This window comes from Hetaerina americana, unplaced genomic scaffold, assembly GCF_022747635.1.
Source record: "Hetaerina americana unplaced genomic scaffold, ioHetAmer1.1.p SCAF_14, whole genome shotgun sequence".
NCBI lineage: Eukaryota > Metazoa > Arthropoda > Insecta > Odonata > Calopterygidae > Hetaerina > Hetaerina americana.
The window spans coordinates 5280127-5301808 of record NW_027286514.1 but is presented as its reverse complement, the minus strand read 5'-3'; the positions used below and the strand labels follow the sequence as shown (position 1 = coordinate 5301808).

Here is a 21682-nt window from a genome sequence, read left to right as displayed (position 1 = left end):
ATACATTCATTAGTCCTGTAATCGTGTAATCGCCTAGTCTACATTTCATGGCATGTACTGTGACAAAAATTTATCGATAATTAATTAATATTTCCTTATTTCTTAGGGGTTTGAAATTTTTAAGAGAAATTAACAATTTTTCCCTCTATCAGGGTATCGTGAAATCTGTAATATTGATTAATTCGTCAATATTTTCAATCTCTGTGCAAGTGTAATAAATTAAGTTTTCGATGCTATCTTACGCCCACTCGTGTCTTATATACGTACTTACTTGATTCCAGAGCTCTTTCTTTCGAAGTCTCTTTCATCGAACCTCTCACCCTTTATTTTTTTCGTTCTGTTTTACCTTTAAATTGTTTTCCTCCCTCTTCGGAATGATTCTTCATCTTATCTCACGATTTTTTTATGGTTGTTTTCCAAAATTCTCTCCCACCCCTCCCGCCTTTTTCTCTCGCATAACCTTTTCCTTTCCTTGGGATAAACCCGATCTGCATAAACAGTGGCGATGCGATGGAGAGGGGAGCATTGTGCGCGCCGAGAAAGATGGGACAAGTTTTAAGGGGTCCTCAGTTGAGAGGAATCATGGGTCCCGAAGTCCTCAGCAATTACCGATATCTCTACCGCAATCATGGTCTTTTCCATTCCTTTTTGGTATCCCCAGAGGTATTTTTTAAACCCCCTTTTACGTCGCTAAGCAGAAACCCCTCACGAGTCCCTCTAGGGTTCCTCTGAGCGGAACGCGCGATCAGACACACACCCCCGCGCGCATCAAGCCCCCAAACGAGTGGGATCACGAAAAAGATTCGGCAGTGGTTGCTTTTATGATCCCTGCTTTTTTTTATATGTATGTTTACCTCTGAGTTTGTATGTGGCAATGATCGCTTTCAACCGACGCCCGGAGACGACCCTTTCGCGTAGTGGGACCCGCCCATTTTACCGGCAAAATTTTCCTCCGCCTAAAGCTGAAAGACGCCTGTCGTAAAGGGTCGGAACGACGAGTTGAGGAGAGGAGAGAATGGGAAGCATTCCCTATCCCCCTAGGCGGGTTCACGCAAAATCCTCTCCGACTCCCTCAGACCTTTATTCCCAACCGACAGCCAATTAGGTGACGGGGAAAGTCGACCGAAAAGGTGCACTTCGGTAGAAGTGAAGGTTGACCAAGGATCGACTTTACTGCTCGGGGGGAAACCGCAAACATGTCGATTCCGCGTGTTTTTTACTGCAGGGTCATGAATTCCCAACCAAAGAATAGCAACAATGGGTTCAAAAGACTACTTAACAACTGGACAAATAAATTTCGCGAAATCTTGGTAAAAGTTGGTAGAGGCTTGGTTTGTATCTATGTAATACGTCGCGAAATCACACCAAGGTGGTGAGGCATTTTAGGACACCAGCCTATATACGCAATATATATGTGCAAAAATACGCACTTATAAGTTGAACATATATGTATATCATTCAAGGTGCATAAGCGAAAATATGGCCTACTTTTATAAGTGAGCAACTCCTAAGCGTATCAGAGAGGTCACCCTGGTGGGCAGATCGGTAAAACGAGGAAATAAATTTTCTTTCCTCGTTTTACCGATCTACCACCTTTTTCTAAAAATCAATTTAAGAAAATGACTTGGCATTTGCAAGAGTCAAAGCGTAAATTATGATTGGTAAAAAATCCAAGGGTTTCTAATTTCCTGCTACCTACCAAGCTCTTTATTATCTCATTGCTCCTTGCTGCACCATCTTGTAACTACATTACCTGCCTTACGTAGTTGATCCTTGACTTTCCTCCGTGATTTTTTCCTTTCTTATGTTTCCTTCAATGATGGAGCTTATAAGTTATTCAGGATGTGTCAAACGTCTTTTCCATTTAGTCATGTGATTATCCACAACTTCACTCACTCTTCGAATTACTTATTCGTATGTTGCTGTAAATATCCATTTGATTATCTTAATTATCTGGTATCACTGCATTACTATCGTCATCAATCTCGTTTCTCCTGCACTTATTTTATATTTTCATCCGTACAAAAGTAAACATCCCTGTTGAGATATAATGCGTCGCTGCCTTGTCAATGCTAGCACTATTGACATGTGATTCGTTAGTCCACAATGAGAAGGATATTCGTTTTAGTTTTTTGACCAGTTGGAGCTTAGCTTAGACAGTCGTTTTTCCAAGCGCTGAAAAAAACTAGTGTTTCAACAAGGACCGACTGAATGATTGAAATGTTGATTTCATTTTTTGCAGAAAAAGATGATGATAAAAGTTAAATGTTGATGCAACCAATTATAGTGCGTTTCGATGAGCACGTGTCAGCCATTGTAAAATGACAAAATGTAAGTTTCAAACCTCCGATTTAAAAAGGAAGAATGGGAAACACCATGGGTCATTTATTTATAAGAACGCTTAAGGCTGCAATAGTCTCTATCTTTTTTATTACCGATGTAGTCTTGAGGTTCACGTGTGAAGAGTTGAAGAAACTCGTGGGGAATACGACAAAATGTTCTCCTGTAAAATAGGGAAAATGAGGGCTGTAAACGAGTGGCCACCCTCTTCCTATTTCTTGTTCTACGTGTTATTCTCTTATATCCCCTAGGTGCCCAGAATGAGGCTGAGAATGTTTTAATTCGGGCTTAAACTTCGTAAGAATCTACGAATGTGATGCTAGTTTAGGTCGAAAACACGAACGCGGTCACGCCTAGTCCAATTGTTGTCGTTCGCTGATATCAGATGGGTGAACCGTTCGCCGACTGTTTTTCTTCCTCTCTAAGTATAAGGAGATTAGGCAGCGAGGATATTCTGTCGCTTGGCATAAATAAAACGAAAAGGACTGGAATAATCGACGCTTTAGGTATCTCAGGTGTCAATTAGTTTGGCACCATTGCGGAGATTTTGAGCCTTGTTGATGGTGACCATTTTATTTTTTGGATAGAGTTTTTCTTCCCAGGTTTTAACCAGGGACATTTAAGAACCAACTGTCACTGATATGAGAAATAGAACACCCTTTTAGCTCAAACGTTCAGAATGAGATTTCGAAGGTAGAACTTGAAATTTCAGTTTTGCTCTATAGTTTGTATTTGTAAGGATATAAGGTCCTATTTCTCGATTTCGTTCCTTATATATGCGTAAAATTCAGAGTTATTGTTCGCCTTGGCTTCAAATTTAAGCATTATTATTAGCTACATGTTCTCACAGTGTATTTTAAAATTGAAATGTATGTCCCCTCATATTGGAAAACTACATTGTATACAAAGGACACATTTTCTGTCACACCTGGGCATAACGTATCACTCGATGTTTGTTATCGGTTAACTTTTTTCAAAGTCTATAGCTTTTAATATTCCAGCATAAATCGTCCGATAAAACTTGACGCAGAATATACATGTGTAGTTGTATGACTTGAAAAATCTTGTGATTTTTTTTTGTTTATGTGGCACCCGCTGTGAAACCAAAATTGACCGGCTTATCAGGACCAGAGGAAGTTCATTCATTTTATTATTTTTTTAAATTTGTTCTTCTCTCAATTTAAAATAATATTTCAAATAATGAATATTGTATGCCAAATGTCTTTAAATGTAAATTGTACATGATGAATCAAATATTGTCTCACTTAAAAAAAAAATATTTTGATTGCCAAGAATTTCTGATGTGATATTCCGATTTTTTCCGACGACTATGTGACATTATTTTTCATCATATTTTTTTCAAATATAGGAAATAAAATATTTATATTATCTAATAGCCCGATTTAAATTACTTCATCAAAATACAGGACGGTTATAGAAACCTAAAGGGGAGCCATAATGGCCGACACATTCGTTAAAAATAAGTGCCCATCTGCTGTAAACTTCTGAGTGAAATGAATTTCTGGCCTTTTTGTTCCAATTTCAGCGAGTTTTGAGTTGCATCATCAAGGTGATAAAACCGTGATCCCTTTACATGAGTTAATTATAGTCGGGATTATGTTAATTGAGAGAATGCCTTAATTAGTTTTTTTATCTCTTTGGACAACTTGAAAAAAGTTTGTTACTCAAATTAATTAGAAAGTAGGAAGGTCGATTTTCATAGTTCTATTAACCCGCATTGAGTCATTAAGCCTCTTGTTTCTCATTTTAAGGATGAAAATGAAACGGGTCAGAAATCTTTCACGGCCATAAATGCATTAATATTCTCTCAGAAGATAGGTTTCATTACTCATGATCGTATTGGTGAAGAGTGCTCCTCAAGAAAAGGGCGCTTCTTCTGCTAGCTTTATTTAGACAAGACTAAACTCATTGATAAATTTAAATTGTCTATTCTCTGAGTGAGATTTTTGCTCATATTGCTTCACGCTCGTTTCTCTCGTCTTTAGTATTTATTTAATGAACATTGGAGAAATAAATGGAGTCTTTTCCCTCTGTAGCATTTAGTATTCGATTTCATGCCCTGGAGAAACTACGTTCAAGAAAATTAGTGGATATAAAAGTAAATTGAAATTACGCTTGATACCAAATTGTGAGTGTTAAAAAAATCATTTATTTTAGCCAAAACTCCTGTCAGCAGCTTAAAACATGTCAGTATTAAAGCATGAAAGTTATACTTTCAAATTAAATTGTACATCATAGACTAACGTGTTCTTTTTTTAAACTAAATTTTTACTAAAAATAACTTTTTAATTATAATAACTGTCGCGAAATAGAATCGCGATCGACAATACAAAAGTCTATTTTTTTATTTAAAGCATTCATTTTTAGTTCTCAATCTTTATCTCCGTATTGAAATGATGTTATTCGTGATAAATCAAAAAAATCGATGTAAAATATCGTTTCAGTTCGTGGTCTGATGATGCTGGACCGCAGTGCGCAAGCTAGGTTGCGTTAGAGTTTATTTTTTATGTGGAATTACAAAGATTTTTTTTACATTTTTCTCATGAAAATCGGCTGAGTTTCCGCACCCTTTACCACTTTATTCTCTGGTGGAAAGACTAGTGAAAGCTAGATCTTGGCTTTCCGTCTTGTCTTGTTTTCGGTGATAAATTCCTGCCGCCTCGCGACCGTGGTCAATTTTTCAAGCGGACTAGAGGGTACCACCGTTGGTCTCAGGGAGACAACAGTCTTAGGGGTTTCTCCCGGGCACTCGTGAATATTTATCGCCCCGAAAACCAATTCTCATCTCCGGCCGCGCGGCAGCGTCGCCGTCCGAGGGCGGTCATTATCACAGTCCACCCGGCGGGGCCCTCTCTTCCTTCCCCCCCTCGTTAAGGCCCGGGAAGATGAACTCGGGCTCGCAAGAGCGAAAAATAAGCGGGAAAGCACCTCCGGCACCGCCGTTGCATCCTCCAGATCTCCACTCGCAATGCTTCAAGTCGCTACGTCGGCAAAAAAAAACTCGTTTTTTTCAACCCTCTTACCCTACCTCTCTCCGCCCGACGCCTCGGATCCTAAAACGTCCCGAGACAAAAACAGACTGTGCCGGCGCCTCGTGCGACCCCTTAACCTTTTCTCTTCCCCCGCTCCACACTCACTCTTCCCAGCCCAGGTTCTACCTTTGAATTTTTTTTCCTCCCGAACATTTCGCTTTCCGTCCCTCCCCCCCTCTCCTCTCCCCTTCCAACCCTCCCGCATTTTATTTCGTTGCGTTGCGTATTTGGTTCCCCATCCCCCGACCCTACTCCCCATCTGAAAGTGTTCCTCTCTCTCTTACTCTCTCCCCTACATCCTCTCCTCCCTCTCCCACCTATCCCTCTCATCCGCTTTCATCCCCCCTTCCCCCTCGGTCTCCCTCCACTCCCGTGTCCCCGCCGACCCTTCCATTTAACTCGTCTGGCTTGCCTTTCTCAGCGTCCCCCGGATTCGTCTCTCTCCTCCGGCTGTATTGCAGCATCTGCGTCCACTTGCGACCCTTTCAACCGTTACACTAAATTTTCCCCATTCGGATGTTTACATGCGATGCCGTGAACTTTCTGCCTAAGCGTTGATGAAAAAAATAGGAGCATGAAGAAATAGCGTCGGGTTTCGCTAGCCAGGTTCTCAAACAGTGGTACCCGAAGTCATTCGTACTTTATTTATTAATGAGAGTTAATCATGTGCGCCATAACAATGCCCATTCGCTCCAGAGTTCTCGCCATTGATTTGTAGTAACTAGAGTACGAGTTTTTATTCAAAGAGGTAAATACATTTGAACGCGACGAGTTAATTTACGATCTCATCGAAAAAAATTTAATTGCTTATGCTCTCTCAGTAATTAGTTACGAAGGGAGCGCTGCTGTTTTGGTATAATATAAAAATAAATAAAAAATTTACACGGATGACTTTGCATAAAGATATTAGGAAACGAGAAACATTTTAGTTTAGTAGAACAATCAGTGTAATCTCGATAGAAATTGTCTCAATACCGCGATGAATCGAAAGGCTGATGATGATACTCCAATTTTGAGCTAACCTCATTCTAATCCATACTCCGAGCCGCGTAAAATTAGCGCATTCAAGATACAGATCCCCAAGCAGGATCCAAGATACAGATTCAAGATTCAGATACAGCTCTTATCTCTCTACCAACTGTGCCTTCCCAGTGGGTCTTATTCGTGGAAGGTGATGTGAATTAAGCTGAGGGTGTCCACAAGTATCGTTCGACTTGGAATCTAGGTCACTATAGACGGCTTTCAACCTCCCTCTACCCAGTCAAGTCGCTCTTATTTTCTTTTAAATTAACCATTAATAAAATTAAACCGAGAACTAAATACAAAACAACATGACGGCCATGAAGGAATGGAATTATCTGACATTTAATTATAGTATTTTCATTTTAACTGTGAATATGTATTGTTTTTATAAGTTCATGAAGCGTTTATGATAAAAAATTCATTCGTAATTGTCTTTATTTTCTTAGAGAAGCAAGGAAATTACTACTCAAAATTCATACAGACTGACTTTTAAAAAGCAATCACAAATGTATCTGATTTGGGGGAATTCTATTGAAAATTTAATCATCATTTAAATTTTCTTCAAATGATTAGTTTTTTTGTATATTCGTAATTTTTTTGTCTCATTTCCGTCATTGATGGGCCTTTACATTTTTTGCCAAGCAAAAAGAGTATGGCAACTGCCTCGTCCATCATATCGGATGCATATCACCATGGATAGCAAAATTTTCTCTTTGGATAAAAGAATAAGTAGAATACGTTAACCAAAAATTTGAAAAAAATATCAGCTTCAATGTAAAGTTTAGATAGGGAATCGTTTTTCAGCCGAGCATGATGTGAAGTTTCTCAATCCGAATCATTACCCGTCAACCCTCCTTCTTCCTCTTTCTCTATAATTATCAGTTAAGCTTATGATCCCCGATTCTATTTCTGTGAACGTTCTGTAGCCAGATGGTCGACGTTAATTTCACCGGGAGAAAAGAAGAAATATCACTTTGTCACGAAAAATATAAGCAGGCTTTGTACGGTGATGCAGAGGGCATTCTTTTGGGAGTGACTTTTCGGAGCTCCGGCGACTAAAAGAGCCCTGGGGATGAGAATTGAATTCCGTCGGAAACATCATACGGTTGAGAGGTCGACGGCGGACACGGCAGAGGCGGGATTGGAACTTGCGCCCTCAGGGTCAGCCTCGGAATCGCCAGCTATTCACCGTGACATCAGATTTTTTTAGCATTCAGTGATGGTGCAGTAACCACTTTAGAACGTTGAACGATACTTTGACACGCTCGCAATGCTGCGTCGGTCGCGATTGTAAAAGAGAGACATGTGGGAAACCAAAATGTGCCCGTATATTGTTGACCGGATGTAAATTCTACCCTTAAGCAAAGTGAGTTTTCTATTCATGGATTATATCCCGGGGGTAAGACCGCCTGGGGGGCTTTCAACTTTATCGCGAGGGATTTTAGTTTCTCATATCGTATTTATTGTGCTCTTAATCTGATTACACAGTACTGGTACCTATCTATTGCGATGGTTTATGAAGTCACTCGAATTTAATGTACTTTAATAAAGGTCTCAGCCTATATGGTCCGATTAAAAGGGCTTAATATACATATCTCTTCAAGAATTCACGCTTCTTAGCGTAAGAGTAATTGTTTAAATCTTTCAACTCTTCTCTTATTTTTATTTGCTTCCTTAAATAACTACACTCACCGTCATAAAAATTAATCACGTATTTTAAATTCGTTTTTTTATGTGAAAGGCCACTTGCCTTTCACTTGTACAATTAGTTTGTATCACATAGAAAAAAAATAAATGGTTTAACTTAAATATTTTTTTCTAAGGTGATCTTTTGAGGAACAGGCACATTATATTATAAATCAAAGTGCTGCACTGTCCTCGGTAAAACTTAACCGGATTCGAAGCCCTTTTCAGTACACTTGGATAATTAACAAGTGGGCATTTTTACTCGTAGTAAAAGACACAAGTGTTTTGGAAAGCGTCGCGAAACTAGTAAAACTTTGCTTCTGATATTATGAAGAATTTTTATCTGTAGCTTGCTAAAGGGGAAGTAAGTTTTATTTCATGACGGGCACTTGTATTCTCTTCTAAATTTAAGCCGCGCGCCACGTTCCCTCCGTTCGCTATTTATATCCTTCATCACTCCTTCCACCTAGAGCAATCCGCTTTATCAGCCCTCGCCATAATACTACCTCCCCCCTCTCTCTCTCCTCCTCCTCATCCCGTTCTCCCCCCCCCCCCCCATGCCAGGGCCGGACAATTTTCCGAGCGAAAGGAGCCTCGATTGTACCTCGGTGCTTTGTCGCGTAATGGATGGCGGCACCACGGCTTGAAAGGTGGGAGATGGCTATCCCCGCCCGCCATTTTCCCACCACCTCCCCCCGCCCGGCGCCCAACCGAAGCTGTCTGGGAAAAAGGAGGAGCCCCTCTCCCGCCCGACACCACCAACCACTCGCTCAACCCCCCTCTCCTCCTCCCCTGTGGATGCAAATGCACCCCCCGTCGCCTCACGCCTCCCTTTCCCTCCTTCAGCGGGGATTATTATTATCCGGCCCACTTGGTCAGGCGAGTTTAGGTGGACGAGGGCATTTAGTTAGCTAAAAATGAAAGGGAAGGGTTGAGGGGTACGTGAGGGTTAGATATTGCCTCGGTTTATGAGAGAGCGAGGACGTGGGGGGAGGCTTAGTTCGATTTTATGCGGCGGCGTGATTTGCATGGCGGCTACTTGCGTGCAGGTAGCAACCAGTGCATTTACCGGAGCACTTATGGTTGCGGGTTCAGTTTCCTTTAGTACCTGTTCACGTGAGATTTTTTTTTCCAGTTTTCCATTTTTTTCGCTTTCATCAACATGACTGCCGTTCAAAGCACTTGGCTACAAGGGAATAAAGAAGCCGACTAACCTTACTTCTGAGGTTTCTTATCACATATTCATCGACGTGGTTTGTTCAAATCGATCTTTCATGACCAACTCCTCTAACCAGAAATATGATGCGATTCTTCCTTCACGACTTGATGGTACATAGAAATTGAAAATTCGTTGAAATCGGAATTCAAACGTATGTTTATCATAGATATCAGTCTTTTATTGACTACCGACGTCCTAGACGACTCCTCATTTTAATCTCGGCCCTTTGGTAGCCATTTACAGCTGGATTTCCCGTGTGATCGGACATTCTCCTAGGTTTATTTTATGCGGAAGGCGAGGTGATGTTCTCTGTGCTATTAAAACGCCCAAGGTACCATTCCGTGTGAGCGATCTTTTGAAATTACTCGCTCGTATCCATATTTCACTCGTTTCGTCTGGCTTTGGATGTTCAACGTCGCCGTCCTATCACATAACATCTACATAATACCCCGCAAGCCGCCGCAAGGGCGTGTGGCGGGGGGGGGGTACATAAATACCATCCTTGAGTGTCTCGGAGTAGCCTTTGACTTTGATTACCTATTCATGTGTTTGTATACTCTGCAAGCAGTACAATATTTTCTTTCATCTTTTCGTTTTTCTCGCATTACATATCTTCTCTCGGGATCTCAAAAAACAATTTCTCATATTCTTTATTGGACAAAATCAAGTTAGGGTGTTAGTGTTAAGGCCGTCTTCTAAATGATGAAATCCGTTCTTTCGTGTCTTTAGGCTGCAAAATGTTTGTTAATACGATAAATGCATGTTTATACGATTTGATTTCAATGCATTTATTTTCTTCCCTTCCCTTTAAATCTCATATGCCTTGATTTAAAAGAAGGGCTAAACATAGCCTCGTACTTACCGAGTTCAAGCGTGGACCACGCAGCTGATTCTACCTCGGTAAATCTCCTTAAACACCAAGCCTATGATTGGTTTTATTATTTCCAATACCTCTCATTTCATGTACGTTCAAATTACCTTTAGTAATGACTTGACCGGCTCAAATATTGCTTGTCCGAAAACTCCCAATAATATAATTGGGATACAATAAACAATTCATCCTATTTGGCAATGTCCAATTTTTTATTCTTTTTTACTTGTATTATATCGTTCGCATAATTAAAGTTACCTCTTTGTGGTTACCCATTGGGTCGCATTTAGAGAAGAGTATTTGGAACCACGGGGAAATTTTGTTTCTGACGAATTGAAATATAATCTAAGAGAGGACGCTAGATTTGTGATAAATTGTTTCAACAAGAGTGTTACAGGGGCATCGCATGAAATAAAATATTATCTACCTTAGTCAAAAAGAGCATATTGGAGGTTTACAATTATATAATCTTACCGTCGATGATTTTTTTCTCGGACATGATAGAATTATTCAGCGATCACAGTGTTTAGTTGATTATTCTAGATCGTCAATAAGAATTTAATGTGATTAGTAGACTAGCTTCCTAGCAAATTAAAATACTCGATTTTCCAGTATTTAGCTCTCGTTCATGGCAAAACTACCTTTAAAAACTTGGTTATCATTTTTTGACAGTCAATGATATATGAAGACTGATTAAGTATTCTGAGTTGTTTGAAAAAGAGGTACCAAATTAAGTAAAAATAATTGGTACAAAGAATATTTTTCGTCTTCAAAACTTATCCTTCCCCAGACCGTGTCGGGAATTTTCGTTGTTGACGAGGCATCCATGTCTGTTGGGAGGGACGACCGCCTTACATTCTCTCATTGAAACTCGTCGAGTAATAACCGTTCATTTTCCCTGTTATCTCTCAGCTATTTTTATCCCGAGAGCCTGCGTCCTCCAATCTTCATCGTCCTCCGGATATTCTTTAAAACTACTCTCTCACTTCCTCCCCAAACTTTGACCCCCAAAACTCCGCGTATTCCTATCTGTACCGTACACACGCTCCATTCCATCCTTCCCCTCCTATTTCCCTTCCCTTCCACGCACTACCGCCTCCTTTACAGTGTTCCCTCATTCCGGTAGTGGGGAAGGACTAATTAGTTTCACCCCCCTCACCACCACCTCTCCTCCCGTCACCCTTATAAACCTCAGGTCAAATTTTCCCCCATCTAGAGGGAGACGGCGGCTGGGGGTGGGATTGCGGTGGTAGGAGTGGTTGTTGGGGGAATGGTCTTCATTCTCCTTCCCTTGCGAAGGTCGTGTGGAGGAGGAGAGATGATAAATAGATGCAAATATCATCATTATGTCGGGGAATGGGGTGAGGTGGATTAGCTCTCGGAGGAGCGGGAGAAGTATTGGGGGAATAGGGCGAGGGATCGGGGTATAGGGGCACCGTCCCCCGCCATCAGGAGGACGACGTTGCGAAAGATGTGACCCGGGGAGGGGCTAATTCGATTTCTTCCCCGCCCCACCCACTCCTGTCCCGCCTCCCTTAAACTGCTTGCCCTCGCCTTCTTTTGTTTTACGGGCCTTGTTTATCCCTCCTCACTCCACATCTCTCCTCTCTCTGCGTCCTCTCTTTATTTAGACGGCGTGGTGCAGTCACGGTCACGCAGCCCCGACGCGTCATGGGGGTCTTTTGTTTCCCTCGTGACGGTTTTTTGTGAGGGCGCATGCATTCTCGTGAGGAGGGAGCGAGGGAGGATGCCCGTGGGCGATAGAGGGACCCGTCGGGATGCTTTTGCGCTGTCGTCCCCGGCGAAGGTCAGCAGTGGCCTGGAGTCGTGGGCTGTGAGGAGGAGAGAAAAAGGGATGTTGCTATCGGTCCGCCCTCTTCTCCATTCGCCTCGGAAATGCGGTACATTTATTCTGTTCATTTTATTCCTTCTCGCGTTGAAATTAAACCTCCAGACCGCTCCTCCGAATTTTTGCTCATTTAATGAATATATAGAAGTGACAAGGGAAAATATTTTCGACTGCATCTCGTCAGTCTTGTTTTATTTTATTCTCCTTCCCCATCTGATGTTTTCGAAATGATTAAAATCTTTGTTTTCCACTGATTATGCTATTTGTAAATTGGTTTCATCGCTTCCTTGAGGAATAAGTCAAATGCAATTAATTTATTCGCACATTTATCGCGTGTCCCGATTTAAATAGCTCTGAATTGTGTATGAGTCTCCGAAAAGGCATTCTGTACGTTGTTACTCTTGATTCAAATTCATTTCCGTATTATTCAGATTTGAACGGGCACTCTTTCACTTCGATCGGTTCTTTCTCGTGGTTACGCCCACGCCGACCGAGCCTTATTAATGCCCATATTGTACAGTGTGATTTAAAAGTGTGTGCTTGTGCTCCTCTCCGTATATTAGTCTCGCGCTTAATTGATTTTCCGAAGCATCCCTTTCTATCATAATAAATCACTAGTCCATAGCACACCTACATATACTCGATAGAAGGGTTTCGCTGGCAAAGAAAGCTTTAAAAAGAAAGCGAGGACTGATAAACAGCGTCTAGAAGTGTTTTTATTTCAGTGTTTATATGATTGTGTTATGTTAATTGGAAGTATATACTTAGGCAAGTTAAATGGTCAAGAGAAGATTTTTCAATTCTTTAAAAGGTATTGTAATATGTACGATATAATGGTCTGAAATGCCATCTTTGAAGAAAAAGCATTGCAAGAAAACATATTGGATATTAGAATGAAAGTAGATTTGAAGCTTTCTAGATTTGGGAATGACAGAGGAAGAATATAATAAGTTCCATGGGGAATAAGGCAGAGGAGTAAGAGATTGGTTGGGTATTGGAAGAAAGGAAATGGTTTAAACCAATTCGAAGAAGTGAATGGCGGAGGTATGTAGATGTATTGGGATGGCAAATATTTTTATAAATGTGGTTATGTTAAGAGTTTGGAAAATGGAGCATTTGGATTGGGTAAAGATATCTCAGGACTTTTGGGTAGTTAGAAATCTTTAGTTGCGGAAGAGGAGCATGTGTAAGACGAATCTGATTGTAGCAAAGCATTTCTTAAGGTCGCAGTGGTGTGTAAGGTTTCATCTACCATCGTTAACCTGCCTCGTATTGGTGAAAGTTATAATACCAATTACTGTTACATCCGTACGGAGGGCGTTATAAAATTAGTTTAATTGGTATTGAAAATGACTCAATGCAAGAAAAACAAGGTTTTTGAGAAGGGGGAAGGCTTCGTCAAAGGTCAAATTACTTTTTCCGAAGAAACTGCGGGAGATGCCGCAACAGTAACTTTTAACGGAGTCATCCGCTAATGTGCATTTTAATGCAACAATTTTAGAGTTTAAAAACCATCCGCCTTGGGCATTTCGTCACAATATCTAGTTCCTTTAAAAGCCCCAAAGTTTCAGAGTTAAATTACTTGTAAGACTGGGGTAGGCGGCATAGTTTACTTGGTATATTGGAAGTGTTAGGCAAATAAGGTTTCACAAAAAGAGTAAACAGATGCAGCGACGTTAAAGAATGAGAATAAGAAAATACTTGTGAAAACTTTGGTTTGGTGAGTTGTTTTGTACGGCTGGGAAACTTGGTCGTTGGAGCGAGGTGATAGGCGTAGATATTGTATTGGTGGCTATTGAAGTGTAGATGTGAAGAAGGATGAAAAAGGCAAAATGGACGAAAGGAAAAAAAATATGAAGAAGTATTACGGAACGGCTTGAACGAGAAGTGGGACTTTAAATGGTCTCTGCTATCGCATGCCTCCGAAAGCAATTGAAGTTCCGAATTGAGGAGTCGAATGAGTAGCATTTTGGTTCATCCTGCAAGTTAGACAGTCAGTCATTCTTTCACGTCAAGCGTGAAGCGTTTAATTAAAATTCCTTAAGGTTCCTTCGTCGTCGTCATTCCTTGCACTCCATGGGCTTGAAACCTTTTCGTGAAAAGTGGCGTTCGCTTTAAAAGTTCAAAAAGAAAATTTAAACCGTTTAAAATTTATTTTGAGCTATTTTTTTAAGGAGAGCACTACTGCTCGAAAATGAAAATCGGTGCTCGCAGTTGAATAGTTCAAGATGGTCGCTTTTGAAACCTTTCCGAAGAAGTGTTAAGTTTAATTACTCTCTCAGGCGCCGATATCAATCCATCCGTGGTATAAATGAAAGGAAATTGGAAAGAATATAAAAAATGAAAAAGACTCTTCGCTGCAAAATTTTTATCTCAGTTTCTCAGATTGCGTATAAGTATTCCGCAGGAACTTAAAATTTTTATTTTTGGAAACGTTTTCCGAGTCAATTTCCACTTAGAAATTTCCATCTCTGTAACAGTTTTTATGAAGCTGTAAAGACTCTCCAAATTGCTCTCGCTTGTTATTATTATTACGGGGATCACTTCGCCAGTGATCTCAAGTAAAGAGTGGTTCTTCTCATTCCCTTGAAAATAACCCTTAGTTTTACACTCTGGATTTCCTGAGATTTTGTATATTCTTATTGACATAAAGTATTGCCACTATTCCTTAGATTAATGGATAATTGCTCGGTGTTCTCGTGGAGATTCTCTTGTGAGACTATATCAGCATTTAGCCGTATCCTTAGGAAATAATTGAGCTGATTTTCGCGTATATATTATCCTAATGTCTTCTATATCTTTTTGCGTGAAGAAGTTCGTTTTTGTGTCATTAATGAATGCAATTAAAACTTTGCTTGATAAATTGAGTATTCCATTTCATTTTGTTCCTTGAAATGTGGACGGGGAATTTCCTTGCAAAAAACTGATCCCACTACCCATTTTTGAATAATTCCTATGAATAGGTAAAGTTTTATAGTTTTATTAAATGATGTGAGGCACCAGGAATATTTTACTGATATTATCCACCTTGTCTTTTTAATAAATGACTGGTTGCTTTAATAAAGAGATCTTTCTGTCGTTGTACCTTGATTTCTATTAATATGGATTACTAATCTCGGGTAGGAAGAAATTATAATACATTAAGGGCATTTAAAACGGAGGTATAAAATTGTATTTGATATCTTTTTGGACCTTCACGATGTCTTTACACTACCGGGAAGAAATTTAAATAAAGTTTTTCCTTGTAAAAGAAATGGTTATATCACGTGAATCGTAACATTTAAAACGGAGGTATAAAATTGTATTTGATATCTTTTTGGACCTTCACGATGTCTTTACACTACCGGGAAGAAATTTAAATAAAGTTTTTCCTTGTAAAAGAAATGGTTATATAAGGTGAATCGTAACATTAACGACGTAATAGCGTACATTTATTTTAGCGTTGCTTTCTTATGTTTTTACGCGAGTGAAACATTTCAGCATTACTCGGATGCGATGACTAAATTACATCTATCCCATATCATTCCGCGCGTTCACGAATTCTTAAACCTTTTCCAACGAACAACCTCATTTCTTAGAAAACGAAAGTTAAAAAAAAATTACTGTGATTTCCGCATACCGTGACCCGGATACTTAAACGACTTATTCGTCGTGCGTAGTATGCATGAGAAGCCTTCCGTTCTCTCCTTTTCCTTGTCGGCATGAATCATCACAATCACGGAATGCTCGCAAAAAGATGAAAATTTGCAAGTCATGAAGAGGCCAGCCTTTACAAGTTCACTTTACAAATTTTCACGGGCTAAAAGACATGCGAACTCTATAGTTCCCGCAGTGTTTGACGGAAAAGGTTCCCCAATCCGAACCCACTCTAAACACAGGCGGTTCCCATTGTGCGTGCAGGTGCTAATACTCGCCCACCTATTCGTCTCCATTCCTCTCCCTCCTTCTCCCCCCTTTCCTCTTTTCCCTTCATCCTCTCTGCTTTGTAAAGCCTTTCCCACGCTTCCCCCTTTATCCGACTACTCCCCACTTGGATCATGCGCAGTCGCATTAAGTGAGGTATTATCCTTCCTCCCACCCCCATGAGGACACGTCAGTACTAAACAGAACTACTCCCACATTCTCCTCCCACACAATGACTCTGTGTAAGTTGATACATAAAGCATAATGAAAGTACCAGTCTTTATCGTGAGTATAAAAGTAATAAGAATTGGTAGAGAGCAATTAGGTCCAAATTCGGCTTTTTGGCGTAACACGATTTTCCTATCTGAATACATATGCTCTTATTATTTCCCCGCCGGTTGAACACTCTTGGCTCTGCCAATACACAGTTCTCTCCAGTTTACGGATTCGATTTATGCATTTTAAAATCTAATGTAGGGATAAAATACGGAAATGTTGACCTCATATTCTCTCTATATATATCTTAATGTGTATTCCACCTGATGGACACGCTAATTAATATTTAACTCATTCGTTATCGACAGAATCTTAAGACTATAATTTTATTCCGACCGCCTGGAAGTAGGCTTTACCCGAAATAATTTCTACGCAGTCTTTTTGCCTTTAAATTTCTGTATTTCCCTTTTCTGATAAACTTGAGAAAAAATAAGAAAGCGTCGAACGCTTTATTTTTCGCCCACGAATTCTCTGGCTGAGAAGAGGGTCTGCTTGTGCTTTGGGTTCTTCATTATTTATTTTAGTTTTGTATTCAGCTGAAAGAGTTGGTCATTATGCAGTTATTGCGTGGCTTTTCAGCATTATATCTCCTTCGGATTTCTTGCCCATAAGAGGTTAATAAGGGTATTCCCACATCCTCCTGTTTGTTTTCCCTTTCCTACCATCTTCACGCCGCTCAATCCCCGTATCGCCCCAAGTTACTATTTTACGTCAATCGTATCCTCAGTTTTCTCAGACTCTTCTCTCCGCTAATAAATTTGATGGCGTTTTGAGAATATAAATGGCACTGAGATAATAATCTCCGCTAGGACGTTTTTATAATGCGATTATGAAACTCTCCCTAGACTTCTGATCGATTCGGGAAAATAAGTCAAAACAAAGTAATTTTCAAGGCTACCTGATTTTTCTAGAGGCTTAGTTGGAAAAAAAATTGCCGAAGCTTATCCGCTTACAAATTTGGGACTGCATTTTTTATGTGTAATTTGTGAATGGTACGTTTTTTAGTTTAAGGTAAATTCGTCGCCTATTATATTAAAGCCATGTTTGACCTTCTTGCCAGAAATGGCAACGATCAGCGTTGCCACGGGATAAGAATTACGGTTGCAGAAAATAAATGGGATTTCTTGACCGCAAATCCTTTCATCTTAGTTCCTTATCGCGTCTACTGAATCTTTTTGGAATGGTCTCACCTCCTTCCCGCAGCGTAAATGAGACCTTATTTCTGTCTCTATTAAAAGGGAGACTCGAGCAAGATATGTAGATGAAGATGTTCTTGCGTATATGCTCACAGCAATCTGTCAAGTCAATTTTTTCATTACTGTAATCCAGTTTTATAATTTTTGCTTTTCAATTTTATGGTAAAGAGGGCGTGGAAAATGTGTACTTGCTTGGTGTTGGTTCACTTTTTACCGATATGAGTCGGATTTTGTCATAAAAGTACTGAATATTTTTATTTCCAAATTGTTTTCTTTGTTTTGGTGTCGAGATCAAGCCTGTCCATTTCCGAACCCCTGTAATTAGATTCTGAGAGGGAAGTGTACAGAGGAGGCACTGAGTTTCTTTAAGAGGATCGACAAAGACGGTCATGGTCTGGCCACCAATTCCCTGGACGCGTGAAACGGCTTGTCTCCAGCCGTCGCGTCTCTGTTGATCCGTCTCTCCCTTCTTTCCCTTAATCCTCCCAATGACCCGACCCCTCTGAAAACAAACATACACTTTTTATATCATCTCGTCATTCAAACCGAATCCCCATATCGATTGGACCATGGGGAGTGGGGGTGAATTTCCGAGAATGCGAGAGGAATGAGGGAGGTTGGGTTTCAGTGGTTTTGGTTGAAAAGGGGGAGCTTGGAGAAAATCACCGCTCGTCATCAGTCTCGCGTAAAAACATTTCCTTTAGAACGCGCGAAAACGTTCTATTTATTGGTTTTAGGACCGGTAGCCCTCAGAGGACCCTCCCCCTATTTCCCCTTCGTAGGCGTGAGATTCGGAGGCAAGGCACATGGGAGTGGTCAGTGTGTGATATTCGTAAGGGAGGGTAGAGGTTGTTTAAGGGCACGTTGGGTCTCCCTCCCCGCTTTGGTTCCTCAACTTCGGAATGTGTGCAATACATATATCCCCACGACGAATAACTACAAAGGATTAAAATATAAGACTGTTACGAAGAGTTAGGTTCCCGGCAGTGCTAATGCGAAAAAGGCCTGGCATGTACATCAATAATCAATTGGCACTGTTAGCGCAGGCCGAGTAGATCGACCCGGCATCATTGAAGCTCACAGTATCACGGACGAGAGCGAAGTTCTCGGTATCGAACGCAGCACTGCCATGTTGAAGGCGACGGGAAACCACCACATTATTCTCCCTAGAATATACACCCTTGCATTTAAATATAGTTGAAAGGAGGGCTGCAGTAAACCAATCGTAGGATTGAAATACTGATGATGATATATAGGTTTACTTATTTTGATTAAAAACTTATCTAAACACGGAAAAACTAAGAAAGGACACTCATATTTACACGGTTTTTGTGAAAAGTATCGGGAATAGTTTCTGAAAAATAGATTTATTTTAGATATTGCTGCAATGCCTCAATTTTTTTCAAAGTACGTCTTTTGAGCACCAACACACTTTTGCCAGCGGCTTTTCCACGACAAAAAGGCTCAATGGTGGCCGGATTCTAGAAGGTCCTTAAAGGTACGTGTGCAAGCTTCTTTACGGCACTTAGGGGTCCCATGGTGGTGCTCTTGAGGTAGGATATTACTTTTGGGAATAGGAAATAGTCTATTGGTACCGAGTCGGGACTGTTAAGGGGTTGGGAAATCGTCGCATTGATGTTTTTCGCCAGATAGTTGGTTACCTTGGAACCTCGAGCGCTGAAGACCTTCAGGACGAGTTAAGCACAGATATTTTGCATCGCCAAAAATTTCAGTGATAATGGTGTGCACTGTCATCTTATCTATGCCAATATACGATCTTAGCCCATGCGCACACTTACCGACGGTCTGAATTCAGCACTTTTCCTGACGCGCAGGTCAGGAAAAAATTGTTACCAGTACTTTTTACACAAACCTAATGTATTTGAAATTTCGACGGCAAGGTCACCATCTCCAGATTAGGAGGGCCCGGGTTCGATGATTTCCAGGCACGCCTCTCGGCACCCTCATCTTCACCAGAACTGTGTGATTCTGCGGGTCCCAGAACTTCTTAAGAGACCGTAGGCGGCACAGGGAAAGGAATTGATCCCCACTGAATTTAACGCAGCGTTGGGCTTAGTATTGGGGTTAACTTTACCTATCAAACCGGCCTTTGGGTTGAAAATTGTGATTGAGGTGTGTAATTTTCTGCACAATTTTTATTGATATCATTTTCTGACTTTATTCTCACTTCCTTCGCTAGTTTAATGCTCGCAGTATATTCATCATTCTTCACAAAGCCGTATAATTTACCTTAAAAAAATTTAGGGTAATTTTGTAAGTTTTGTTGAATATGTCTTCACAATGGCTCTACTTATTTTTTTTCAACTTCTTCAAATTGTGCTCAACGCTGAGAGTCCTTGAATACGATTCATCACGCCACTTTCCCATATCGTTTGACCGTTAAGAGAGAGCAGGGTTCGAGGGTTATTGAGAATGCCGAAACGAACGAGTCATGGCCGCTCTTAAGAATGAATTATGAGTGCGGGGTGTGTATGTATGCATATTAATTTCTCGAATGAATTGAGTTCCGGAAAAGTTATTTTTGCAATTGAGTGGACGAGAAGGGTGTCCGAAAGGTGCGTTGCATACTATCGAGCTTACCTCTCATCTCCGTTGCGTGTGAGGGTTGTTGCTTCGTTTATTTTCTCACCGTTCTTTGCGGTTTCTCGTATTTGGAGGGAACTCCTCTCTCTCTCTCTCCCTCTCTCCGCTCCCCGGCCCTGACTCTCGCATCACCGTACGCTTACCATCGCGCCCCTGATTCCGCAGAGCGTGGGAGTACTTAAGCCGCCCATTTTAAGCGGCTTTCCGCGAGTGCCGTTTTTGGGAGGAAGACCCATAGGAGGTATCGTATACGGCGTGGACAGGGTCGAGGGTATTCTAAAGGTTCCGAATGGGGTTTACCACTACCGCGGTGGGCGGATCGTGGATTGGGTTGGAGAGAGAGAGAAAGACAGAGAGAGCGAGTATCGAATTAAAAGCGAGCGGTCGCGCCGGGTCCTTCGAACCCCCGGGGCATTTCCCCGGCCGCGAAAAACGTTTGTTCAGTCGAGTGCCGAGGGGGAGTGCGACTCCCTTTCTGGTTGCGGTTTGCGTCGTGACCGTGGAGGGGGTCGGTTGGAGCGTGCGTGGGGTTTGTGCGTGTGTGGGTGATAGTTTTGGGGAGCGAGTACTCCACTAACCCATCTCACCATCACGGTTAAAAAAAACCCAACCCCGTCTAAAACGGCGCGAATTGTTTGGGGACCCCTTCAGGAACCCATTTCCATTTGCCGGCAGCTTAACATATTCGGCGGGTCCGAGCGCTCACGTGATGATGGGCCAACGAGGCCTTTCCGTGCGTGCCGTGATGCTGGGGGAAAAACAAAGGAAGCTCGTCGAAAGTGAGACGCGGTCTGCGGCGAATACTTTCCGGTGACTTGAGGGAATTAATCTTCACCTGCGTTTGGTTGGAATCGATTTGGTTCATTATTAACCTAATTTAAATGCACGATTGAATGTCCGAGTACCGTTGTCAAAATTAACTTGTCTTTATCATAATTGATTAGAAAATAAAATAAAATTTTCCTTGTCTAGCTGGACAAATTTCATATTTAAAAAATTATTTTATCGCAAATTACTGTTGAAAATTTGGCACCACCATTTCTTGGATTACATGAATTTGTTTTCACGTAGTAATGGGTTTTTATGAGCATTAATTGAGAAGGGGAATTTACCAGAATCCTTGGTATTTTTTTAGTAAAATGTTCCATCATTGCAAGATTATCATGTTTCCGATGAATAAATGTTTTGCATTTTATTTTACTAAGTATGAAATGATTTTAGGCTCGATTTTAAAAACTCTGATATGTGCCAGTAGTAAAATATAACATTAAATATTATAGATTCTCGTTCACAAACATCCTTTCGGCAGTTCATTTGACCTAAAACTGTTAATCACGAGAAATATTTTCTTTCAGCCCCTCTTCTGTGCTAAATTTTAGAAAAGTTCTTTTTTCGTATTTATTATAGATGAATAATATCAGTGATTTCGCTCTTAAATTTAGTATCCGATTTTATGAAGTATACATAGAGCTAATATTAAACTATTTCTTTTAGAAAAGGCAAATACACGAATGGCTGGTGCATATTTACACCTAGCTAACTTGAAAAGTATTTACACCTAGCTAACACCATATTTACACCTAGCTAACTTGAGTAGTATAATTTATAATGGCGTCACGATTACGTCCTGTATAAATGATGCCAATAAATGAATATTCTCGC

General features: G+C 40.7%; 1 protein-coding gene across 1 annotated transcript in view; it reads left to right on the top strand.

Moving 5' to 3' along the window:
* The window catches only part of Trim9 (E3 ubiquitin-protein ligase Trim9), a 195908-nt gene that overhangs the window by 78994 nt on the left and 95232 nt on the right, over nt 1-21682 (top strand). The gene's annotated exons all lie outside the window — the stretch shown is intronic.